We start from the raw sequence: 27,113 nt of genomic DNA on the forward strand, positions 1-27,113 counted from the left end.
TGACTTTTCACCACTAATTAGAGTATTCCGTTCCGCTTAGGAAAGACCCATTCGTAATATGTGCCTTCCTGAAATTCTACGAACAAAGGCTTCCAGGTCAGCGTAAGAAAATGGCCCGACCAGTTCATCCCAATAGCTTTTAAATCTCATGGTAATGTAATTGTTTTATTGTATGCTGTCACGTGAGCAGTTTTCCAGTCCGAGGATATTCGGAGGAGGCCTGTGGTTGATCTTTTGCTCCACCGGCCTCTTCGTTCCTCCGAGCCTTTTCCTATGAAGTCAAGCAAATGAAGTAAGCCGGGTAGAGGTGATTTCCTTTGCAATGATGAAGGCTTGGAGCAGAGTTCAAGTGAGACTTCCTCCCATGTTTAAAGCATCCTTTGTAATTAACTGCATCCAAAAAACGCTGGAGTTCCCGTCGTGGCTCAGGGGTTAACGAACCCGACTAGCATCCATGAGGACGCGCGTTTGATCCCTGGCCTCCCTCAGTGGGTTAAGGATCTGGCATTGCTGTGAGCTGTGGTGTAGGTTGCAGATGCAGCTCGGATCCCGTGTGGCTGTGGTGTAGGCTGGCAGCTGTAGCTCTGATTGGACCCCTAGCCTGGGAATGTCCATGTGCTGCAGGTGTGGCCCTAAAAAGACCAAAAAAAAAAAAAAAAAAAAAAAAGAGCCCCTCCCCCCCAAGTATCTAATGTTGGGGATGCTTTTTTTTTTTGTTTTGCCTTTTTTTTCCCCCCTTTTCTTCCACTGAAACTGAAGATGTTGATCTTCTGGAAGTGGCTGAGGAGCAGGCATGTGAGTTTTCTCCTGGATGGGTTGCGCATCTTTCTATTTGTAGGCAATGCAGATGCTACGACTCAGGCAGCAGTAGCCCAGGCAGAGAAATGAAAGGTAGATAAAAAAAAAAAAAAGGAGGATATAAATTGCCAATTTCTACTCCACAGCACTCGTGTAATATCATCAGGGGACTGAATGAGAATAAGTTATTATAACCTAGCTTATCATTCACTTCCTTGGCAAATATTTGCAAAGTGCCCACCCTGTGCCCAGCAATGCCAGGTCAGGGTTATTTTGGCACAGGCTTGGAGAAAGTTTGATATATTCATTAAGAAAAAATATGAATTCCTTCAACCTTTAAAGCCATTAGTACTTTCTTCTGCTAGTTTGTTTAAAGCTTCATTTATTAATTCACTCTGCAAATATATTTATTTTGGTTAATTATTATGGAAAAGACTAGGCTAGGTTTCAGTGTTCATGAAAGAACCAATAAAGATACAGCTTTCAAAGAGCTAAGGAGCCCACTGCCTTTCCGGGGTTCCCGGGGTGTCAGTAAATGCATGAGTAGCGTTAAATCCAGTATCACAACCAGCAGTGGTTTGAGACACTCTTTTGGAATGTCCTGGGGTAGAATAAATAATCCTGATTATAAAGTGCGAGGTCCCTGGGGAATATGGTCTTGGACCCGCCAGAGATGGGATGAAAGGCACTCCTGGTCACTGGGGCTGTGCGAGACGACAGCTTCAGTAACAATCTGTCACGTCTCCAGGTCCCCGACGGGGACAGAGCCGCCGCCTCACCAGTGCCTCCTGTATCCTGCCCGTTCTCCTTCACTGTGCTTTGCATCCTCTAGAGCCTCCCGAGTTTTCCTCTTTGGCTCTAATGAACATTTTTCTCCAAAACTTGTTATCAGAGTTGCTAACAAATCTTCCAAGTTCAAGGCCAGGAATGACAAGCCATGTGCAGGCAGAGCTGAAAAAAATTCTTAGGGTCAAGTGACTGTGAGTTTACAGTATTTTCTTTTTTTTATTAACATACACACCAGGATGGCATGCTGGTAGGATGGTGGGATACTCTAGGAATAAGATCCTAGCTTTGGGAAGCTGAGGTAACTGTCAGGTCTGGAGATAGCTAGGCAATGTGAGGAGACTTCCCTAAGAGGATTTTTGGAAAATGGGTCCTGGGGAGAAGATAGGGCGGGGAGAGTATGGCTTTGAGTGGGAGGGAAGGGACTCCTTGAGACAGGGCTCTGATTTTTCCCAACACCTCTGTGAGGAAGGTTTCTAGACGCCCATGGGACATGTCCCTTCCATTTATAAAAGTAATTGAATTTGCAGAGAGATGAGTGATTTGGCTTGAAAGCATGTACTTAATAGACCGGCTGTAGTCCCAGGCAGACCACAGGCTTTCCAGCTAGATCTGCTTTGGAGTCCTGACCGGGCTGCTTGTGGAATTTCTGTGATCTTGTTTGAGGTATTTCATCTTCTCATCCATCCAGTCAACTTCCCAAAGCCTGGACGGCTACTGAATGATTAAGTAACTATATGTGATGTACCCATGTCAGGTACACGTTCGCTTTTTGATAAATGGAAACTAATATTATGACAAAGTTACAGAAGGAGGTTGCAAAATCTTTATTTCCTGAAGATAGTGAAAAAGCTAGAAAGATTTTCATTAAATTGTGATATTAAGTGTGGTCCTGGAAAAGGGGATTTGAAAACCTTCCCTCTGCTCCCAACAAATACATTTTATTTATTTTTTTCTCAATACAAAACACTGTGGGGTTGATAGAACAATTCAAAAGATTTACGAGTCTACAGTAAACCTGTACCCCCACTCCCTCCAGTTTCACATCTTTCCCCGGTTACCTGAAAACAAATACACGTACACATTTGCATGTACACACTCTTTTTGTAAAAATGGAATTATAGTGTGCACGTTTCTGCAGCTGTTTTTTGTTTTTTGTTTTTTCTTTTTCCGCTGTACAGCATGGGGACCAAGTTACACTTACATGTATATATATATTTTTGCCACCCTTTGTTCTGTGGTGACATAAGTACACATAGTTCTCAATGCTACACAGCAGGATCTTATTGTAAATCCATTCTGAGAGCAATAGTTTGCATCCGTTAACCCCAAGCTCCTGATCCCTCCCACTCCCTCCCTATCTCCCCAGGTGACCACATGTCTATTCTCCAAGTCCATGATTTTCTTTTCTGAGATGTTCGTTTGTGCTGTATATTAGATTCCAGTTATAAGTGATATATCATATGGTATTTGTCTTTGTCTTCCTGACTTATTTCACTCAGTATGAGAGTCTCTAGTTCCATCCATGTTGCTGTAAATGGCATTATGTCGTTCTTTTTTATGGCTGAGTAGTATTCCATCGTGTATATATACCACATCTTCCTAATCCAATCATCTGTCAATGGATATTTGGGTTGTTTCCATGTCTTGGCTATTGTGAATAGTGCTGCAATGAACACGTGGATGCATGTGTCTTTTTCAAGGAAACTTTTGTCAGGATATATGCCCAAGAGTGGGATTGCGGGGTCATATGGTAGTTCTATGTATAGATTTCCAAGGTATTGCAGCTATTTTTAATGCATAACAGTGTGTCACAGACATCTTTCTGTGACAATTCATGGAGTTCCATCTAGCTTTTATTTTCGTTGGTAGCTGTATAATATTCTCTAGTGTGGATACATCATTATTTGTTCAGTTTCCTACTGTTTGCCTTTTCGATTGTTTAGTTTTTTTGCCGTTAACAAATGATGCTGCAAGGCATGACCTTGTATGTTTGACTTCTCTGTCGGGTATATCCCTAGAAAAATGCATGGCTGGGTCAATGCCTATTGGATTCTGGAATAGGTTCGTTTTCAGAAGACTTCACTAGATTCCGGCTAGGATTTATTTTAACTGACTTGAGACATATACGCATGGCTTGCACTCCTGAAAAACAGCTTAAAAGAAATGGCCTATGGGTCACGGAGTTCAAGGAAACATCCAGTGAATAAGACGGGAAATAAATGTTTATTTCTCTTGGACTCGGGACGTTACAGGACTGTCCTCTTCCTAGACTTCACTCAGTGACTCCGGTCCCCGGGGACAAAACTGCAGCTTTGGGAGCTTTGGGATTTGCTGAGGAGGAATGTCCTTAGATGGTTTAAAACTCTGCTGGCAGCTCAAGTTAGGTCCTCAGTGTCTTCTAGTCGACAGTGTCAAGGAGGCGGGGGATGCAGTTTGAAGTGTGATCCTTATTCCTTTCCGCGAGGAGGTGGTGAAGATAACCGAGGCAGTTTGCTCTTGTACTTCCGAGAGTGGAGTCAGCTTGGAGAAAAACTGGTATCTTTAGTGGGAGACCGGCAGCACGCTTACTTAGTTACCCAGCTCGTGTAATGGCACCTGTATTAGCAGCGTGGCAGAGTCTGTGTCATTTGCATTGTTTGGAGGGAGAGCAAACCGGCTTGCCCTGTAGGTGGGGGATTTTTCTCTTGCTTTGCCCTCCAAGCTCCCTTATCTCCTTCTCTGCCAAACATGTTCACTGCCAAAAGCCTAATCCACACCTGCACAAAGAGAACACTCTTGCACTGATGGTGCAAGGAACAGCCCCGGGGCCCTTGGCACTCTGGGGGGTGGGGGAGTGCTTCTCGTAGCCTGTTTGTTGATTTGTCTCTAAGAAAGAGTCTTATTTTCTCTCTAGTGGCTCCAGAAGAGGAAATTAATTTCCAGTTTTGAATTTGTTGTCTTCTTTGGGTACATGGTAAACCTTTCGTCAAAAATAATACAGGCACATAGTTACCTAATAAAGCAGTGCAAAGAGACTTAGAAGGAAAACCAGTTTCTGCCCTCCTTCCCTCCTCGGTTCTGGTCGCATTTTCAACATCTGTTTCTTCGATGACCGCCCTCATCTTTCTCAACGGAATTCTTACGCTGCTGCTTCTTTTCTTTCATTAAAAAATTACATTTATGTACGATCTTCTGCTGTTACACTCGAGAATTTACTTCACCTACATGTCCTCCTTCCTTTTTCTCTTCCTCCCAGTACATTTAAATCCCATTTTATTTCATTTTATTTTGTCTTTTGTCTCTTTAGGGCTCTACCTGTGGCATATGGAGGTTCCCAGGCTAGGGGTCGAATCGGAGCTGTAGCCGCCGGCCTACACCAGAGCCACAGCAAGGCAGGATCCAAGCCGCATCTGCCACCTACACCACAGCTCACAGCAACGTCAGATCCTTAACCCAATGAGCGAGGCCAGGGATTGAACCCGCAACCTCTTGGTTCCTAGTCGGATTCATTTCCGCTGCGCTGTACTGGGAACTCCTAAATCACCATTTTAAATTCTGCAGTGGGTTATCGTATTTAGGTTGCTTTCATTTCTAGAAAGAGAAAATCAATTCCAAATATTTAAGCAGTAAGAAAAATGCATTTTCCCACAATAAGACGTTCCAGGATGGGTCCGTTACAGGTTAATGAATTGGGAGTACGAGAGGCTCTTTCTTGCTCTCTACCTTTCCCAGGAGCCTCTTTGGTTAGAGCCAGTCACCTGCTCACCAATGAAGACTGACGTGGGTGTGCAGCCATCACAGCTAAGGTCAGTCATGACTTACCCGGGATGGTTCCTGAGCACATAACTCTGAAGAATGATGTGGACACGTGAATATAAGCTGGACTCTGCCAACAAGCCAACAGCAGAGAGCGCGGGAGAGGAGGGCAGGTGTCAATAGGACAGGCGCTAGTAAGTCCAGGGTGATGTCCTCAGCCGAGTCAATGTATTTACACCCTTACTTGTTCCTCCCTAGATTCCCCAAGCCCACCCCTCGGCAATCTTCACTCCCTTTCACTTCCCAGCACTTGTCATCTGTGCTTTCGTCCTGCTTGCTACCACTCACATTCTGCTCTGGATGTTTTTAAAGTTTTTTGAGTTTTATACATAGATTGACCAGTTGAAACTCAACAATCACTGTTTGTATCATTGTGCTATATAATTAGTTCTCTTTCAAAAGCAAATTTCTGTCTTCTCTGCCTACCTCATGTATAGAAGTACCCAGCAGGCACTTGCATTTGCGGAATGAATGAATATGCCTGAGTTATTTACAAATGGATTGATTCCGCCTCTAATGGCAAGTCCAGTAGGGTGGCAAGGAGTGGGGGAGCGGTGAGGAAAGGCTTGCAGGAACACGCCTACATTTTGGTTCTGGTATGAAGGTGGTTAAAGCCACTTATGGAAACAAAACCTTTGGCCTGAGGGAAATCTCAGCTTGTATGTGCAAATTGCAGTACCCTGTTGGGACAGAAGGGGGCCCCTTCCAGGGCCGGAGGCTGGGGCTCTTGTCTAACACAAGAGGAGACACCTATGCTGACAAAGCAAGAGACTTTATTGGGATGGGCGCTGCGTGGAGAGCCCCAGGGTGAGGCAACCCAGGAGAACTGGTCTGCCACGTGGCGCACGGTCTCTGGTTTTGGGGAATGGGGTTAGTTTCTGGGTTGTCTCTGGCCAGTAGTCATGCCCGACCCCTGCTTGGTCTGGCTCAGCATCCTTCTTGGTGGCTCCTGCACCTTTCAGCCAAGAGGGATTCCAGCACCGAGGATTCTGGGAGGTTTGTTGTCTCCTCCCTCCACTGGCCCCTCCCAACTCCTCCCAGGTGGTCTTTAGGGCAGCACCACGGGCCTTATCAGGGCCTCCTGCTGGAAGACAACTCTTTCAAGTGGCTGTTATCCTGCCTGGCCAAGGTGGGTGGGCAGCTTTCGTCAGTGGTCCCCTGACACTGTGATTCCTCTTCTCTCCAAGAATTGGAAGAATATTTCTTCCTAAGAGAGGGATAGGGCAGGTGCTACTGCTGGTGGGCAGGACTTTGTCCGGTTCTGGACCAGGGCATCTGTGCGAAGGGGGGAGCGGGGGCAATATAATTTCCTTTGCTCAGGGCTGCAGAACATACAGCTTTCAATTAGGATTCACCTCAACAGGCTGGCTCCCTGTGATACATGGCCCTTGGGGAAAGACAAATGAAGCCTGGCACCGGGCGAGCTGTTCTCTGAGGATAACTCTGCCCTCCGGGGAGTGTTGGTGAGAATTTCTGGCAGGGGGAAAGGATTGTGACCCGGGGAGAAGAAGACACACGGGCGTGAGTATTGCTGTGAGGACTGTGGGTGAGGTGGCTCCAAGGAAGAGTCAATGAGTGGATGGAGCGTTAGAAAGGTGAGATTTTATGGAGGAAACTTGGCAGCTCTAATTAGAAGCAGAATATGGATTCCTCTCAGAAGGCAGCTCTGACAGACTTGCCCCTCCATTTCACTATTCACGCAGTTCGCATGGCTTAGCAGAAACCCTGGTTACAATGACGCCAATTAGAATATCTGCACTGGCACCTAGTGGCCCATTTCCCTCGCTTTGCATCTCAAGTAGTGCCTGGAAGAGGGAATTTTAATGATGCCCTATTAAGGCAGCTAAACAGTGCAGCAAATAGTTCTCAGTTCCTCAGCTGGCATTGTGAAGAAAATAATCTCTTCTAGTAGAATTCTAGTTCTTAACAATTGGGGGTTATTGTTGGTTCTCAGAGGACCGCTGATTCAGATACCTTTTTGGATGGGTGCAAAGGAAGATGCTGCAAATGTCTCTCTGGTTTGCATGGAGGAGAGGAAGAATTTTATTCCTCTCAACCGACTTTTTAAAAATGAGAATTATTTTGGATAATGATCACATAATGATAAGTATGTTTAAAATAATGATATTCTTTTAAAACAATGATTTCTTCCCCAACTCAGGGTAACTGTGGGGAGGGAAGCTGAGTTACAGAGAAGTTACAGAGTTACAGAGTTACAGAGAAGTCCTGAGCCAAGGTTCCTGCATCATTACATTTAGTATATTGCATGATAACATGGGTTCCGTTAGTGGGCAGTCATTTAAGCAGCTGCTACCATTTCAAACCAAAGAAGCTGGCCCTGTTGGGAGTGACCCTCGAGATTCAGGGCTATGAAGCCCTGACTCTTGGGACCTCTTTGAAATGCACACAGCTCGTCCCTGCTCCGATTCCCCCTTGCACCCGGGATGAGCCCCTATTGACCGTTGGACTCCTGACTCCAGTCTGGACCGGTCCTCCTCCTTTTGCTGAACTGCAGGCCCGAGTCTGTGGGTTGGCTGTTGGCCGGAATCCGCATCAGGGCCATGAGTGAATGGTGTGGTTTACCCTACGGCGGATTCTTGTCGGTACCAGGTTTTCACTCGCAGTACCTGTCTCCTTGTTCTTTGTACTTGTTTCTTCACTCACCTTTTCTTGCTTTTGGTTGCTAGCGTGTGCCTTCCAGGGTCAGGCGTTGCATCAAAAGAGCCCCATTCCCTAACGACGATGGCTGCATCCTCCTGAAACAAGTGGGCTGAGGCTGTAGCAGGAGAGCTGGAAAGTTTGCTCATCTGATGTGGATTTGAAGGTAGTTTCTCTTGCTTTATTTCATGGCTGAATCACCTCTCCTTTTAACCTATCAGCTCTTCTGGTTTACTTTTTCAGTTTTTCTCCCTCCACTGGCTTCTTTTTAGACCCACAGATGTGTTTCCATGTACTTACAATTAGCCAAACCACACTTATTTCTGTATATATCTATGTATTTATCTATATCTGCATTGCCATTTTCTCACCCTGATTCTCCACTGGCCTGTGGCCAGAATTCTTAAGTCAAGCTGTCCTCACTGCCTTCACATTTCATCACTCCTGCAGTCTTGGGTCCTTTTAAGTCTGTCTTCTCCCCGTAATATTTACCTGATACGGCTTCCTTCAAGGTCACTAGTGACTTTTTATATTTACAAGTTTTTAGGAGTTCCTTGGTGCCCTAGTGGTTAAGGATCTGGCATTGTCACTTCTGTGGTTTGGGTTTGATCCCTGGCCTGGGAAGTTATGTATGCCATGGGCGCAACGAAAAAAAAATTTTATTTTAATTATGGAAAATGTCAAACAGAGATGAAAGTAGAGATAAGATGATTCTCATTGAATTCTCAGTGATTTCCTTTGTATGATCCTTTCTTTTATAATCCTCGGTCTCCCTCGCATCCCATTCTGACCATAGGCCAGGTGTTTACTTTGAGATAAGTAATGAAGCTGAATTCTACATCTTTAACAAAGAGAGATTTAAAAAGGTAACCGCCATATACCATACCTAAGGAAATTAACGTGTCTTTGAAATCATCTAATTCCCACATACACATATATATATATATATATATTTTTTTTTCTTTTGTCCTTTTAGGGCCACACCCACGGCATATGGAGATTCTCAGGCTAGGGGTTGGATCAGAGCCATAGCTACTGGCCTACGCCAGAGCCACAGCAACGCAGGATCTGAGCCATGTCTGCGACCTACACCACAGCTCACGGCAACGCCGGATCCTTACCCCACTGAGCGAGGCCAGGGACCGAACCCTCAACCTCATGGTTCCTAGTTGGATTCGTTAACCACTGAACCACGACGGGAACTCCTCCCGCATACATATTCAAGTTTTTCTGAAACTAATTATCTTTTAATTTTCAGCTGACCTTTATTGGTTTTTATTTTTATTTTTTGATATAATAGTACCTGTAGAACATTTTTAGCGTGTTGATAATAAACTCTGAGTATAGTAGTTTGCTTACGTTAACTCCAGTTCTCATTATTTTCCCTTTTCTCAAGTGAGGATTAAGAGAATAGCCTAGAAAATCTGATAGACGCCTTGCAGTTCAACTGTGCATCTCAGAGTCTGTAACATCTCCTCAAGGATGCCTTCTCCAGACACTGGCAATGTATCAGGTCCAAACCAAGTGTCCCTGTATGGGTCTCCATCCTTCCTGCAGATACCCGAACTCTGAATTTGCTGTCTGTTACTCCTGAACAATGAGCTCCTATTCCTTCCTGTATGCCTAATGCCTAGTTGAATAGTACTGAACTCAACTATCTAATTACTTCTTACTGCCAACATTGCTATTATTGACATGCAACAGTTATTGAGCACTTACTATGTGTTAGGTTGTATGCTAAGTGCTTTCTGTGCTTTGTTTCCCTTATTCCTGATAACTCGTTGCATACGGTCCATCATCAGTTTTGTTCCTTTATAGATGGAGAAGCTGAGGCTTAGTGAGGTCATGGGATGAAGGTAAGAGAAAGGGTGGGATAGAGAGGTTTCCCATGTCCGCTGCTCCTGGAGTGTGAGATTATGAGCAAGCTTTGTTAAGTGATGTAGCCTCTGCTTCTCCACTGCTTTATGAGCATCGAGACAAATCTTTGCCCTACAGAATGGTGAGGACAAAATGGGATGATGCATTTGAAGCCATTTGAAAACTGTTGGTGTTGTGAGAAAACCATACATAATCTTTCAACCATAATTTACTGTTCTCACTTGGGAATAACTGCCTTTCATTCTTTGCCCCAGTCATGTCTTGCACATAGTTGTAATCAGAGCAAGCATTCCATTGCATGGCCGACTTTTCCAGTTGTGGACATTAGTATGTCACTGTGCATTTTTTCTTTTTACTGTGAAGTGTCTCACATACTCAGAAGAGTGTCTAAAATGCACGTGCACACTTTAAAGCATAATTATACAATGAAAAGTTGTGGATACACTAACTAGATTAAAACTTCACCAACACCTAGAAATGGCTCCGTGATGGTACCCTCTTTGTACCCTTCTAGAGGAACCACTGTGTTAGTTCTGTGTTCATGGTGGTGTTTCTCTTGAGCTTTATCACCTCTATGTGTACCCTTGAAGCACAAACCTGGCTGTGTAAGAAAAAGGCGACAGTGCTGCTGTTAGATGAAACATGGAAAACGTAACTTGCACAGAGTCACCGTATCCTCACCGGGTCTCTGCTTTTCTGAAAGTTTGCAGGAGCCTTTTTTGGGAAGTTGGGGGGGGAGCACAGGTAGGAATGAATCCTTAGAAGCAGGGCTGACCACAGGTGGGGCATCTGGCAGGATTATGGATGGGCCAGATGCTGGATATCCAGGAGGAATAGGATGAAGGGAAAAGAATGCTTTGTATTTTCCACTTTAAAGCTTACCACAGCCTACCTCAACCTTTCTGGAATAAATCAGAGAAAAACATTTCTCTGGAAAGAAAAGAGCATTCTCTGCTGCTCCACAAGTCCAAGTGCGGAGTGGAGATCCCCTTCTTGGGATCTTCCTTCACTTACGTCCTGGAGAGTCTATTTGCTTTCCTTTATTGGACCTCCTATTCTCTTAAACCCCACATTTTTCTCTTTTTTGGTTTACTCCTTAAATTTGGTGAACTCTTTGGTCAGTTTGACTCAGTGGGTAAGTGGGATATAGATTTGGTTTTTTTTGGGAGGGACCATAAATATCTGAAAATGCCTGTATTCCATCTTCCCGCTTGTTTGATAGTTTGGCTGGGTACAGAATTCTAGACTGGCTGTTATTTGAAGCCATTTCTCCATTGTCTTCTAGCCTCCAGTATAGCTAAAGAGATGTCCAGTGTGATATGGATTTCTTCTTCTCTCTCCCCTTCCTCCTCCTTCTTCTCCTCTCTCTCTCTCTCTCAAACTTACGGAATATTTTCTTTGTCCAAGTATTTTGAAATTTCACAATAATGTGCCTCTTTCTAGGTTTATTTTCATCCACTGTACTGGGCAGTCAGTGAACCCTTTCAGTCTGGGGGGATGTTTCTCAGTTATCTTGTTGATAATTTTCTCCTCTTTGTTTATCCATTTCTGAAGCTCATACTACTTGGGCATTGGCTTTCCTGGATTGGCTCTCTTAGTTTTCTTATCTTTTTCTCTTGTTTCCCATATCTTTGTTTGTTTGTTTGTTTGTTTGTTTTTGATGCATGAGTATGCTGTCAATGGGGAATTTCCTTAACCCTTCCATTGTTTTATTTTTTTAAAACTTATATGATCAGATTTTTAACTCATAAAAGTGGGTTTTTTTTTTTTGTTGTTGTTCTCTGAACATCCCTTTAAAAAATAGCATCTTGTTTTTGTTTTATGAATTCAAGGTCTTTCCTGATTAATAAAGATTGTTTATATGTTTTCTCTTTTTGCATCTTCTCTTTCTACTAAGAGCATTTTTTACCCTAATTTTGTGCTTTGGGTCTCTATATTCTGTACAGGATTGTGCATATTTTCATATGTTTAAAGGTATCTTTATTTCCTACTCTGACTGCTATGTATAGGCCATGTTTTAAGAATGGCAATCTGAATGCCAAACTGATGGTGGAAAATCAATTTATAATACCTCTTTTGGAGAGCAAGCAAGCAGTACCTTTCAAAAATTTTTAATGTACATACTCTTTGATCAAGGACTTAGCATCGTAGAAATGCAAATTAAAGCTATTAAAGCTACAACAAGGGGTTTCTGTACAAGAAAAATTAAGGGACAAGATTTACCTTCTTAATTAAAAAGTTGAACAAAATATATAAAACCTGTTTTCAGATATTAGATAATCGTCAGTAAGAAACATACTCCTGAAAGAAAAAAATTATGCACAACTGGTATGTCTGTACTAGCTCACCACCTGGAGGCAGTTTCCAGGCCACAACACGGTGGGGGGCATGGGGCGGGGGGGCACAGCAGTCTCAGTTCATTGGGGAGATAGAGTAGGAGTTTGGAGAGGCCAAAATGGGAGTGATTTGTAGGTCAGAGCACCTCAGACAATGGAACTGCAGGTGGGATGGGGGGGGGCAGAAAGGAGGGAGACAGGGAGGGAGATTGAGGGAGGGGCAGTGGGGTGGTCCTCCTGAGAGTGTAGCCCAGGACTGTCTTGCGTGTGTGTGAGGGGAGCTGTCTAAGACTAGGAAAAACAGTCATCAAAAGCAAGCAGCAAGGCGTTCTCTGGTCACCTAGAAGATTCGGCATTGTCCCTGCGGTGGCCTGAATCACTGCTGTGGTGCAGGTTTGATCCCTGGCCTGAGCATTTCTGCATGTGGCAGGTGCAGCCAAAACCAAAACCAAATAAATAAATAAAAGACAAAGAAAAAGAAAAAAGCAGTAAGAACAATCACTGAGATTCAGACAGGCTGGGCATAGTTCATATTCCCACCAGCCATGGTGGAAGCACCTCATTGTATACACATAGGGTAGGAGCCGCCAAAGAACATTCTCTTAGTACTGGAACTCAATTAATGCGCAACTAATGGTTGTTCTGGACACAGCCTAACAAAGCTTAAGAATGAAAAGCGTTCAGTTTATTCCAGGAACTTCTCTAAGTGCCTGAAAAACACCCCATCTCATTGAAAGGAGTAGAGCAGAGTCCAGAGACAATGGAGCAGGTGGAAAGATGTTAAAGCACTGGACGCACGGATGCCGGAGGCCAAGAAGTTTTGAGAAGAAACTAGGTGTGTGCTGAGGAAAAAATGGAAGGTAGAAATAGATTCCAAAAGGAACTTTTAAAGACGAAAAAATACCCTCTCTGAAATAAAAAAGAGACCGGGTCGGCGTCTGAACAGATGCGGCCCTGGTGAAGACAAGTTCAGGATTTTAGGATAGTAACAGACTGTCCGAAAGAAAGCAGAGCGAATGCAAACCTTAACAAGAGCTTCAGGCTGTGTGAGACACGAGCAGCCCGTCTAAACTCTATGCCCTTGGACTCTTCTGGAGAAGCGGGGAAAGAGAGAACGGCAATCAGACAGCCCTGGCGATTCCCAGGCATCTGGTGGCACGGGGCGTGGGGGGGGCGCTGGGAAATTTCAGAGGGGCTCTGGTGGCCAGGACCCGTGTTGGAGCACCTGCAGCAATGACGCTACTGTCTCCGGCAGGTCCAGGCACCAGACTCGGAAAATTTCAAAGAAGATGCTGCAGGGCACAGGGATCTCTGAGTGGCAAGATCCAGGAGAGAGTCTCCATTTGCCCTCGGTCTAAGGTTATGGCCACACACCCCCCTCCTTTTTATCCCAGGGGAACATCTAAACCTACAGCCTGAAGATGGGAGCGCTTCTGCCAGCCTTCACAGCAATCCAGCCCCCGTCCCTGAAATGCCTGCTTCCATCTCTGCTGCTGATGGAAATAAGGAAAACAAACGTCTATTGTATTAAACCAGTGAGATTTCAGCACCTGTCTGTTATAGCAGCTACTCAGTAATTACCTGGACGAATCATTAATCATCCCACCTCCTCCATGTTTTAATTGCCTGTGAACTTGAATAACCTCCAGAATGGCTTGTATCCTCACAGTGGTCTCCCCTCCCCCTCCACCCCTGCTGCTTGTTTGAGTTTCCTCCATCGATCCACTGCAATTTGATTTTTATGGTTCAAGAATCTCACATCTCTTGGCTGATGAGAGCACTTTGTTCTATTTTCTTTATATAATTCCTGTCGTTTTTGGGATGTGGGGTTAAGAAAGTAATTAGATTTGTGCGCTTAATCCAGCATCTTGAGTCAACCCTCCTCTCATTGTATTAATTTGCATTTTTGATTCCTAATAAGACTGAATATTTCCCCATGTTTGTTTACTAGTTACTTCCTAATTTGTGAATTCGCTGCTCCTCTCCTTTGCTTCTTTCTTTGTTGTGATATTCATTTATTAACTACTGCTCAGCTGCATTCAAACTTATTAATTCTGAAATGTGCCCTGCACATTCCTGTTGCCTTGTACTCACTCATGTTTGTCCAGCTTTGCGTTATTCACTCTCTGTCCTTGTTTAAATTGGATCCTTCACGACGTTTCTGAAAGACTTCTACTCAGTTACAGAGCCATTCTTCAGCTCTCATTCCTCCTACAATTACAGTCATACCTTGTTTTGTTGTGCTTTGCTTTATTGCATTTCACAGATTCTGCCTCTTCCCTTCCTTCCTTCCTTCCTCCATCTTTTCTTTCTTTCTTTCTTTCTTTCTTTCTTTCTTTCTTTCTTTCTTTCTTTCTTTCTTTCTTTCTTTCTTTCTTTCTTTCTTTTTCTTTCTCTCCCTCTCTCTCTCTCTCTTTCTTTCTTTCGGCTGCACCCACAGCATACAGACGTTCCCAGGCTAGAGGTCGAATGAGAGCTGCAGCTGCCAGCCTATACCACAGCCACAGCAGTGCTGGATCCAAGCCACATCTATGACCTATGCCACAGCTTGCAGCAACACCAGATTTTTTTTTAAAACAAATTGAAGGTTTATTACAATCCTCATCAAGCAAATCTGTTGGCACTATTTTTCCAGTCGCATTTGTTTACTTGGTATCTATGTGTCACATGTTGGCAGTACTTGGATTGTTTCAAAGCTTTTCATTATTAGGTTTGTCGTGCTGATCTATGATCTGTGATCCTTGATGTTACTATGGTAATTGTTTTGGGGCAAAGGAATCACATCCAAACAAGGCAGGGAACTTAACAGAGCAATGTTATGTGTGTTCTAATTGCCCCACTTACTAGTGGTTCCCATTCGTTCCTTCTTCTCAGGCCTCCTCGTTCCCTGAGACATACGGCTTTGTAAACTAGGCCCTACAATGTACAGTGGCCTCAATGTTCAAGTAGAAGAAAGAGTCACATGTTTCACTTTAAATCAAAAGCTAGAAGCTTAGCTTGGAAGACATGTTCAAAAGCTAAAATAAGCGCAAAGCTAGGCCCCTGGTGACCGTTAGCCAAGTTGTGGATGCAAAGGAAAATCCTTGAAGGAAATTCAAAGTGCTACTCCAGTGAACACGCAAACGATAAGAAAGAGAAACAGCCTTACTGCCGACACGGAGAAAGGCGCAGCGGTCTGGAGAGAAGATTAAACCAGCCACAGCCTTTCCGAACGCCAAAGCCTCATCCAGGGCAAGACCCTAATTCTCTTCAATTTTATGAAAGTTGATAGTGGTGAGGATGGCGCAGAAGAAAAATTTGAAACTAACAGAGGTTGTTGCATGAGGTGTAGGGCAGGAACCGTCTCTATAACATAGAAGTGCAAGTTGAAGCCGCAAGTGCTGATGCAGACGCTGCAGCACGGAACCAGCCACAGTCTTTCACGAAGGTGGCTGCGCTGAACAACAGATTTTCAGTGTCAACAAAACAGCCTTCTATTGGCAGAAGATGCCATCTAGGATCTTCACAGCTAGAGACGAGAAGTCAGCGCCTGGCCTCCAAGTATCAAAGGACAGGCCGACTCTCTTGTTGGGAGCTAATGCAGCTCGTGACTTCAATTGAAGCCAGTGCTCACTTACTATTGTGAAAATCCTAGGGCCCGAAAGAATTAGGCCGAATCTACTCTGCCTGTGCTCTGAAAATGGAACAACAAAGCCCGGATGACAGCACATCTGTCTACAACATGGTTTCTGAATATTTTAAGCCCTCTGTTGAGACCTACTTCTTTTCAAGATAACACTGCACATTGATGATGTGTCTGGGTTCCCAAGGGCTCTGACGGAGGTGTTCACTGAGATTCGTGTTGTTTTCCTGCTGCTAATGAAACATCCACTCTGCAGCCTGTGGCTCCAGCAATAATTGTGACTCTCAAGTCTTATTATTTAAGAAATACCCTGTGTGAGGCTATAGCTGCCATCGACAGTGATTCATCTGAGGGATCTGGGCAAAGTCCATTGAAAACCTAGAAAGGATTTGCTGTTTTAGGGTCCATCAAAAACATTGGTGATTTGTGGGCAGAGGTAAAAATATCAACATTAAGAGGAGTTTGGAAGAAGTTGTTCCCCAACCCTCATGGATGACTTCAGCGGGGTGGAAAGAGCAGAAGAACTAGAACTAGAAGTGGAATCTGAAAGTGTGGCTGAATTGCTGCAATGTCATGATGGAACTTGAATGGATGAGGTTTCCTGCTTCTGCATGAGCAAAGAAAGTGGTTTCTTAGGATGGAAATGCTCCTGGTAAAGATGCTGTGAAGATTGTTGACATGACAACGAAGGATTTAGAATACTACGTACACTTAGTTGATAAACAGTAGCAGAGTTTGAGAGGGTTGACTGCAATTTTGAAAAGTTCTACTGTGAGTAAAATGCTACGAAACAGCTTTGCCTGCTGCAGTCATTTGGGAAAGGAAGAGTGAATCCATGTCACACAATTAGTGGTTGTCTTATTTTGAGAAACTGCCACAGCCGCTCCAGCTTGAACCAGCCACCACCCTGGTTGGCCAACAGCCATCCACACAGAGGCACTAGGACTCCCTGAATGTTCGGATGAGAATTAGCATTTTTTTAGCAGTAAAGCATATTTATATTAAGGTATGTACGTTGTTTTCTAAGACATAATGCTATTGCACACTTAATAGACTACAGCGTAGCATAAATACAACATTTATGTGCACAGGGAAACCAAAAAATTCGTGTGATTTGCTTTATTGTGATATTTGCTATATTGAGATGGTTTGAAACTGAACCTGTGATATCTCTGAGATATGGCTGTATTTATAATGGGCAATTTTATTGTGTACTTACTCTTGCCAGACTCCATACTGAGTTTGTTTATTTATTTTGTCTTTTTAGGGCCGCACCTGTGGCATATGGAGGTTTCCAGGCTAAGGGTCTAATTGGAGCTGTAGCCAAAGGCTTACACCACAGCCATGGCAATGCTGGATCCTTAACCCACTAAGTGAGGCCAGGGATTGAACCTGCATCCTCATGGATACTATCAGATTCATTTCTGCTGAGCCATGACGGAAACTCCAGACTCCACACTAAGTTTATTCAATCCATTTTGCAGGTGAGGAAACTGAGGCACAGACAGGCCAGGTAACTTGTCTAGAGTCACAAAGATGGAGTGAGATGGAACAGGGCCTCAAGCCCGTTCTGCCTGTTTACAAAGTCCTTGACCAGGACACCTTATTTCTTTGAATTCCTATAGCCCCTTTTGGCTGGGTCACTTGGGTGCAGCATACTTAATTTATGCATCATTATTTATTTTAATCTTATTTATGTCTTAAATTTCCTATTTGGTTCTAGACTTTTGATGCTTTTATAATTTTGCCATAGAAATGCTTTTCATATCCTTTGTGTGAATCTCACCGATAGCAGATGATAGGCCTTCCACCAAGTTTGTTGACTGTATCAATTGTTCAGGATTGCTTTGGGTTAATTAATTACTTAATGGAGATTCTTTGTGCATGCAAAGCTGAGAGGCACCTTTTCTAATTTATCTCAAATAACTCTTGCCACATATTAAGGGTCACACCATTTTAAGCTCTCTCTTTTTATGGCAGTTTATTTAGAAAGCCCTTGAGGGACAGCCTCCCCTCTGCATTTCATAGAATTCCGTTTGTGACTATGAAGAACCATTACATGCATGGAAATTTCCAGACGTGGGCTTGATTTTCTTGGCCCGTTTTCAATCAGGTGAACCATCACCAGTGAGCCCGGGTTCTGTCTCATCACTTTTCCATAGATAAAAATCTCAACTCTCCATGGTTACCTTTGCAAATTGCAGGGCAATTGCAGTAGTGGCAAAGCAGCCCATCTTCACTAGAGCCTCGAAAGTGACTTGGCTTATTGCCCTTCTGTTCTTACGTAGACTCAGAGGTTTCAGTCATCTCTCTCCTCCTAGTCGCTACTCTGTGTCTAAAGAAGAGAAAGAGACCGCAGTGCCATCAAGATGGTGACAATACCCCGCAGTTTATATCCCTTCATTTCCCCACGTGTTTTTCGAGCTAGCCATTTCCCGGCATTCTCAAGGCCAGTTGGGCTGGGAACTGAGAGGACGTCAGGTTGGAAAAGAACCAAGTAGAATTAAAGATGTACAGTCTAGATCCTGGATCCCAACCCAAGATAACACTACTTAAGGGCACTTCCAGTTTCTCCAAAGGTGGAACTAAAATTCTCACTCCAAAATGTATTTTCGTTTACTTAAATTAAGACTAGAACTCTATTTACAAACAAAACCTATGGAAGGCGATGGCCACAAAATTCAGCAAATCGAATGTTTTTGGATTCTTGGATCAGTATTCAGGTTTAGAAAAATCTTTGCAGGCCACTTGTATGTTCTAACTGCTGACCTACAGAAATTTGCAGGATAGCACTTGCACTGGTTATAAATACCTCTTTTGATTGATTATATACACTCACCTACTGTCAAGAAGGGTTTGAGCTGCTATACAATAAAAGTAGAAGAATGATATGTCTAAAACACAGTCAACTCATTGCAAGATGAAAAGTATGGGAAACGTGCTTGTAAAAGTGACTCTGGGTTAGGAATGTGTTTGGGTTAAAATTGAAAGAAAATGTGACAGTGACTGAAAAAAGAAGTTTGTTTTTCTGAAACCAAGAGAAGCTCTGGAACCCAGGGCAGCCGAATAATGCCCCCAGTGACTCAGGCGTCTCCCATTGAAGTAGAAGCTACATAGGCCCCAGACTGAGCAGCTCCAAAGGCTCCTTCTGACACTTTGAAATGGGATTCCAGGGGGAGCACTGAGCTGAGATTGGGTGCAGTCTGGTGGGTGTCCAGGCCTGACACACGCACAGAGAAGGCTCTCAGTCTGGGGTATGGACAAAAGGATGGAGAAGATGCCAGCTGGAATCCATCTGATCCACCAGGAGCAAATATGGAGATGACTGGCCAGGAGAAAAACCTGGATAACTGTCCCCAGAGAAGCAACCTAAGCTGCCCCTGTGGTGTACAACTCACTCCTAGCCCTCCTGTGTGCCCTTCGCCTGCACTTTGCTGTTAATAAATGTTTTGATCCTTCCCACAATCTTGGTCTCTTTGCTGAATTCTTTTTTTGCTCTTTAGGTCCACACCCACAGCACATGGAGGTTCCCAATCAGAGCTACAGCTAGTGGCCTACGCCACAGCCACAGCAACTCAGGCTCCGAGATGCGTCTGCAACCTACACCACAGCTCACGGCAATACCAGATCCTTAACCCACTGAGCGAGGCCAGGGATTGAACCTGCAACCTCATGGTTCCTAGTTGGATTCCTTTCTGCTGCACCACAACAGGAACTCCGAGAATTCTTTCTTGAAAGCAGGCAAGAACCAAGGTCCTTCCAGCTTTTCACTGCTAGAATCACCATCTTTCAATTGTGGCTTTCAATTTCATCGTTGAAAAATGCTGGCCACATCTCAGATGTCATGGCTATGGACCAGCGGGAGGGACAGAGGCAAAAGCTTTATGGGCACACTAGCAGAAATTTCACCTTTTAAATAGCCTTCCTAGAAGCCATATCTAGTTAATTTTGCTTACATCTCATTTGCTAAAACTTGGTCACAACACCACAAAGGAATATAGATGGGTGAGTGTTTGCAGCTGAATACTTTACCACATTGGGCAAAAGAGATTTGTTTTGTTTTGTGAAGGTAGAAGGGAAAGGTGGATATGAAAATGTAATTCACAATGTTTGCTATAGTAACTGACTTTAAAAATAGGTATATATAAAATCTATATGACCAAGTAAGAATTGTTAGAAAAAAATTTTAAATTATGCAAGAAGATCATGTGTTAACCAAGATTTTCTTGTTATGTGTCAATTATACCTCAATCAATTTTTTTCCAATGGGCATCCTGTGAGATATTGATAGGCTTTTTTTTTTTTAAAGTCTTCTGAGTCAGATTAGTTTGGGAATCCATAATTAAGCAGCAAGAGCCCATAACAAGATAGAAATCTGCTTTGTAAATCTCCAGGGTGGAGAATAAGATGAAACAGTTGCTAAACTATTTTGGCCACAGAGCTCTTGTTGGTTTGCTTTTAAGATTGGTACAAAAGGGATCTCAATTTGAGAAATGCTGAATAGAATTTTACCTTGCGACTGATCAAAATAAATTCCTCTTATCTCAGCTGTATCCAAAAACTTTGGTTAAACCTCTTTTTAGGGTTTTTTTTTATAAATGGTTTTTACCAAAAGGAATTCCAAAAATGTTTTGAGCAAGAGCAAATTCATTGGAATTCTACACCCCCCCCCCCCCACAGACACACACACACTTTTTTTTCTTTAAAAAAATAACTGTGGAGTTCCCTTCATGGCTTAGCGGTCAATGAACTCAACTAGGATCCGTGAGGATTCGGGTTCAGTTCCTTGGCCTCACTCAGTGGGCTGAGGATCCAGCCTTGCCATGAGCTGTGGTGTAGATCTTAGGTGCGGCTCAGACATGGCGTTGCTGTGGCTGCGGTAGCTCTGATTCGACCCCTAGCCTGGGAACTTCCATATGCCACGAGTGTGGCTACAAAAAGCAAAAGCAAACAAACAAAACCAGTCATATTAACTTCTATCTTCTTGTTCCAAATGATTATTATTGTTTCACTAGCACATACCCTCCGTTAACTCTTTCATCAAGGATCTCTATGTATTAAGCGCCTACGGGGTCCTAAACGGAGCACTAATAACTCCCTCACAAGAAGGGGGTGACTCACAGACTTAACCTGTGATCCCTGCAATCTGGCCTTCCCTCCTCCGACCCCCATTTTGCAGAGAGTTGTTCATATGGTTTGTGTTTACACTGTGGGGGAGCAGCTTGTCTGCAAATGCACAGGTAAGATTGAAATACTTACTGGAAAAAAGGATAGTTGAATTAAAAAATGCCTCAGGGGTTTGGGGGTGGGGGTGGAGGCTAGAACAAAGACCCTGGCACCCAAGGGAGTTAGTAATTAGTTAAACCCACATTCATCCAGTGTCCCCTTTATCCTAGCATTTGTGAGATTCCTGGATGCAAAGAAACAAAACAATCCCTTCACCTTAAAATCCTTTTGGGAAAAACGTTTCTCTTTTGCTCAGTTTCTAAACTCAGTGCCTGGCATTTTAAAGCCCTCAATAATTGCTTTTGTTGAGTTAAAAATAGGTGCAAGAAAAAGTCCCTACTTTCGAAAAGTTCAGTACACGAAGCGTGTGTGTGTGTGTGTGTGGGTGTGGGTGTGGGTGTGGGTGTGGGTGTGGGTGTGGGTGTGTGTGTGTTTTCTCCTGGGCAGGTATTTGTGGAGATGCGTATTACATCAAGAATAACTGCAACATAAGATGCAAATGTATGAAGAGCATTTAAGGCTGCGTCAGAGTGCTTTTCACTTTTGCTTTCCAAAAGATGTACCTTCTCTTTGTTACTTTTAAATTTCAAAACGTAGTGATTTTTAAAAAGAAAGTAAAAAGGGAAACAACGTCCCCATTATCCCGCTATCTCAAAAAACTGAGTAGCAATTTGTTTACCCAAAGTGTAATCAGTGAAAATAACAGCCGAACCTCCTGCAGAGAAAAGAGGGAAGACAAATATGCCAGAGGAATTTAGAAACCAAGTAAGAGATAGCAAATTCTCTAGGGTGTTTGGCGTTGAAGTTGAACGTGTGTGTTTTCTTGTTTGTTTTTGTTTCTTTTTTTTAATGGGACCATGCTGTTACTCAGTAGAGAAGGTGGCTTTTGGGTTCTCCCAACTCAAGTGTTGGTGTATTTTAACCAGAAAACTCAACTCCCCTGTGTCTTGCTTTCAGCTGCTCTGGCCTCCTTGGACTCTTACTAAATGGTTCTCTTGCATGCATTTTCGCATGTATTCTGTATCCTTCATGTGACACAAATCAATCCAGAAGCCCACCTGCTGGTATCTGCTTCTCTGAAGGAGACTTTCTGTCCAGCATGGTTCTTAAGCTTCATGGTTGTACATGGACCTAGCAGGCCCTTTCAATGGCTCCCTCCTCTCAGCCTTATCTTCAGGTAGGGATGGCTTCAGGAAGAGGTCCTTGGGCCTTTAAGTATGATGGACATTAGTGAGATGGGGCATTTTAGTTTTCGCACACAGACTTTTTATCTTAGCTTATGAACATGCGCTGCCAGGGTGGCTGGGTTGGCAGGTGTTCAGATGTCTGCTGCCATCTTGTCCTCAGAAACTGCTGCCTGCTGTAAACTACCCTGTGATGAACCCATATTAATTTCCTGGGCACTTACCCTGTTATTTTCTTCGGCTATATTCCTAGAAGTAGAATTGCAGGGTTGCACATTATAAACAGTTTTCAGCTGTGACAAATGCTGCCAAATGGCCCTTGAGAATGGAACCATTAGTGGTGTGTAATAATTTGACTTTAACCTTATAAACAAGATATTATTTTAATATTTACCAGTCTATTATGCGAAATAAATTTTTGGTGTTTCCATGCATTTACTTTATTTTTAATAAGGCTGAATATTTACATTTATTGACCATTAGTATTTTCCCAAGCATTGCCCTGTTTTAATTTGCTTTTTCCTCTTAATCTCAGAAAGCCTTTATACATTAATAACTCTAGCCATTTTTCATTTCTTCCAGTTGAATTTCCCCCCACTGGCTGCTCGTGTTTTGTCAGTTCATGAGATGATTTGTTGTTGATTCACAGATGTTCTAAATCTATAGGAGGTCACATTTAGCAATCATTTCATTTGTGCTGTTTACTCTCATTGTAAGGCTTTGACATTTCCGTCTGCATTTTCTTCTAGGACATTTATATTTTCCATTTTGCCTTTAAATGTTTTAATCATCTAGATTCAATTTTGTTTCCATTGACTGATTTTCTCTTAGTTATGGGTCACATTTTAAAAATGTATCTCTTAGTAACTTTGGATGCTACATAATTGAGTGTCTGGATTTTTTTTTTTCTTTCTTAATAGTGAATTTTGTTCAGCAGGCAGTCAATGTAATTGTGAATCAACAGGACTCTTTCCAGGTTTGTGTTTCAGCTTTGTTAGGGCAGGCCCAGAGTAGTCCTTACTCTCAGGGCTACACTAGCACAGCCTTCCTGGGCGTCTCTACCAAATGCCCAGGGTGTTACACAAGGCCTCTTCACTCTGACTGGTGGGAACTCAAGTGTCTTCCAGGCCCATGTGGGCTTTGGTTGTTGTTGAGCTCACAGCATCCTTGTGGTAGTTCCTTCCCTGATGGTTCTTTTTGGTCTCTCCTCATGGAGTCTCATCTTGCACACATAGCATTTAGTATTTGGCCAAAGACTCCAGAGGACTCCTGGGCAGGGTTTTTGAGTTTCTTCTTTGCACATATCACTTTTTTTTTTTTCTGGTACCCTGCCCCACAAATTCCAACCATCTCAGTAGCTGTGAGTTTTCATCTCTCTCTCCTCAGTCCAGCCAGTCCCCCATTCTTTGTATGGGCCCCCCCTTCTTTCGATGCAGTCCCTTTCTCCAGGAAGGGACCTGAGATGGTTGAGTGGCTCATCCCCTTCATTTCTCTTTCTCAGCAGGTTCTGTGTATCCTGTTGTCCAACATCTAAAAATAGTCACTTAGAATATTTTCTCTAGTTTTATAATTGTACACTGGGGGGGGGGGGAGTCCAGTAGCATTAACCTTCATTATGGCCAAAAGCATACATTTGATATGAATTATTGAGGATCTGATTGGCTACCCAATATCCATTTTCAACTCCCTTTCTGTTTTCTACTCCCAACTGCAGAGAATTAAAAAATCAGATACTGGCTAAATATTCACCTTTTCAACAAGGAATGGTCTGGACCTCACCTAGGCAATGATACAGAAGGGGAATTTTTCTGGAAAGACAATTGAACTTCCAGATAAAAGGAGAGATACCAAAGGAGAACCCTCTCTCACTAGCCTGTCCTACCTTTACCTCTTTCTTTAGGTATGTGAGCCCTTGATGCATTGAGTTACGACAGCCCTTTTGGATGTTGGGCCCAAGGTCAAAAAGCCAACCCACTGCAGATGGCGAACAGGAAAGATAAAGAGTCTGGGCACTTAAAAACATCATTAAAGTACTGAACCAATCCTGCGATTGCCTCCCTTTGGGATTCTTTCTGTATAAATCTCTATGTTAAGTCTCCGTTGGCTTCTGTTGTTGCTTTACTACTTGCATCCAGAGCACTCCCAAATGATGTCGGATTAAAGCTTTTCTTTTCCAACCAATTGGACAGTTAGAAGACATTCTGTTTTTAAAGAATCTATCGGAATGACTACTTTTCCATATACTAAATTCTTCCATATACTTTGGTCTCTTTATGGACTTTTTGTTTCATTTCATTGGTATATCTGTGTAGTGCGGTGATCATCTAACTTTTTACTCTATGGTAGGGCAAGAGTTTTTACTGCCTTCAAATTATGGATTATGATATTTCTTTTCAACCTTGTAATACTCTTCTTAGGTCCAATTTTCTATTAATTTTAAATGTGATTTAGCAGAACACCTTCTACTTTTCATGTCATTAAGGGTCATGAGACTGGTAACAATTGGGGAGAAAATGTAGACATTAGGTCAAGGTTTTATGGAAAGATGATGGAAGCTGTTGGTAGTTTGAACGTTTACTTAAAACATGACAGTGCATAGAGACAATAATGTCAAGTGCACTGTGATTTTAAGAAAAGTAAAGCGAAAGAAAAATGTACTTCTAAGTCATAAACAGCTGCTTTCTGTATGGGTTGAGGAAAAAAAATGCAATTCAGAGGTTGACATCACCAGCTCCAAAAGCATTAGCAAGTAGCGAAATAAAGTTGTACAGTAATAAGAAAAGATAATGACCCTGTTCCCATTCTTCATCGCTGATAAGCAATTAATCCGTTTTTTGAGACTTGCAAAGTGACAGGAGCCTGAGAGAAGCAGGTCCTTCATTTTGCTGACTGAAGCCGTCAGTTGGGAAGGATGTTTTGCTTGACAGTTGATTAGGGATGAAATGAACTGAAAATATCAGTAATTTTTGCTGCTTTTCCATTTATTGTAGCAGCAATTATCTGCATTCCCCCCTGCCAATTCTAAAGACTAGATTTAAACAATTACCCTTGTAAGAAAAACTGATTTTGAATGGCAAAATGGCAACTAGGATTTGAAACCACTAACTCTTTGAAGGATATGAGTCTCATCTGAAAATTGGCTAAAGTGGTTGATAAATCCTGAAAGATGCCTAAAAGAACTAAAGAACTAAATAATACACTTCTGAAAAAGATATTGAATGCACAGTTATCTAGCTCATTCTTAACTATTTGGCCTAACATTATTAATTCTGAGTGAATTAATTTATATACTTATTGATAAACATTTATTGAGTACCTACTATGTGCTGGGTACTGTTCTAGATACTGGAGATAAAAGAATAAACAAAGCAGATGAAAGTTCAGTCCCTCTGGATATATCTCTTTGAGAAGAAATGGCCAATAAACAGACAAACAAGAAAATATCTAGTATGCCAGGTGGTGACATTTTACAGAGAAAAACAAAGCAGAGTAGGGGATAGAGGGTGATGGAATGAAAATGGTGAAAGTTGATATCTGATTCAGGACCCAAAGCAAATGCAGGAACGCGATATGGCGCTCTCTGGAGCACGCCTGCTGATGTGGAGGGAGCAGCCAGTGCAGCAGGTGCAAAGGCCCTGAGGGGGAGCACGCTTGGCATGTCTGAGGAGCATCAAGGAGGCAAGTACGAATGAGTGGTGTAAGCCGAGGAGAGGGTGGTGGGTGATGAGGTCGGCATGGTGACCCCGTAGGGTCCTGGAGAACATGGCAGGGAATTCAACGTTTCTTTTGAGTGAGATGGAAAATTTCATTGGAGAATTTCGAGGTAAGGAATGAGGAAGTTCCTTTGTGGCACAGTAGGTTAAGGATCTGGGTTTCTGCAGCTGTGACTCAGGCCACACCTGGGCCAAGGGTTTGATCCCTGGCCCAAGAACCTCCACATGCCTTGGGCGCAGCCAAAACCAAGATGAGGAATGACACGATCTGTGTGTTTTAACACAATGACTTTGACTGCTCTATTAAAAATAAACTGAAAAGGGAGAAGGATGAAATTATAGAGGCATGTTATAGGGCTGTTGAGTTAACCATGGTGAAACACAATGGTGGTTTGGCCCAGGCGGGAGGAAGTGGAGAATGAGCAGCCTCTGCATGTATTTCAAAGGTAGAAATGACAGAACTTGGTGATATATTGGATACGGGTCAGGAACAAAAGAGTAGTTGAGTTCCCATGGTGGCTTAGTGGGTTAAGAACCGGATACCGTGTCTGTGAGGATGCAGGTTCAATCCCTGTCCTCATTCAGTGGGTTAAGGAGCTGGCATTGCAGCAAGCCGTGGTGTAGGTGGCAGACGCAGCCTGGATCCCCCATTGCTGTGGCTGTGGTGTAGGACGGCAGCTCCGATTTGATCCCTAGGAACGTCCATATGCTGCAGGTGCAGCTGCCAAAAAACCCCACAAGCAAACAAACAAACAAAAAAAGGGAGTAGTCAAGGTTCCCTTTGAGATTTGGGGTCTTACTGAGATGGGGGAACTATATGAACACAGGGTGGGGCGGAGAGTGGGATTGGTGCTGGGAAAGAGCAAGAGTTCAAAGTGAGACGTGTTGCATTTGAGATGCTCTTTGACATCCACGTGAAACCTTGAGGACGCAGTGGATGTGTGAGACTTGGTTTCAAGGATGCGGTCTGGGCTGGAGATAAAAGTTTTGGAGTCCTCAGTGTGTAAATAGCGTTAAAGCCATCTGGCAGGGTGAGATCACCCAGGAGGAGTGTGGAAAGAGAAGAGGTCTGAGCCTTGAGCCACTTCAAAGTTCTTTGCACCTGACTTGATTT

At 43.2% G+C, this 27,113-nt stretch overlaps 2 long non-coding RNA genes across 3 annotated transcripts in view; both read left to right on the plus strand.

Annotated features, from left to right (window-relative positions):
* Nucleotides 1–27,113, plus strand: part of LOC110260829 (uncharacterized) — a 100,011-nt gene that overhangs the window by 13,881 nt on the left and 59,017 nt on the right. The gene's annotated exons all lie outside the window — the stretch shown is intronic.
* On the plus strand, nt 5,299–19,341 carry LOC102165008 (uncharacterized). The gene is made up of 5 exons (XR_014804612.1): nt 5,299–5,372; nt 6,746–6,977; nt 8,070–8,206; nt 15,129–16,882; nt 18,165–19,341. It is a non-coding gene; the product is annotated as an uncharacterized LOC102165008 (long non-coding RNA).

This window comes from Sus scrofa, chromosome 5 (assembly GCF_054392235.1).
Source record: "Sus scrofa isolate SSC_HxYL_T2T_F1_AM1 chromosome 5, Sscrofa_HxYL_maternal_Yorkshire_Landrace_v2.0, whole genome shotgun sequence".
NCBI lineage: Eukaryota > Metazoa > Chordata > Mammalia > Artiodactyla > Suidae > Sus > Sus scrofa.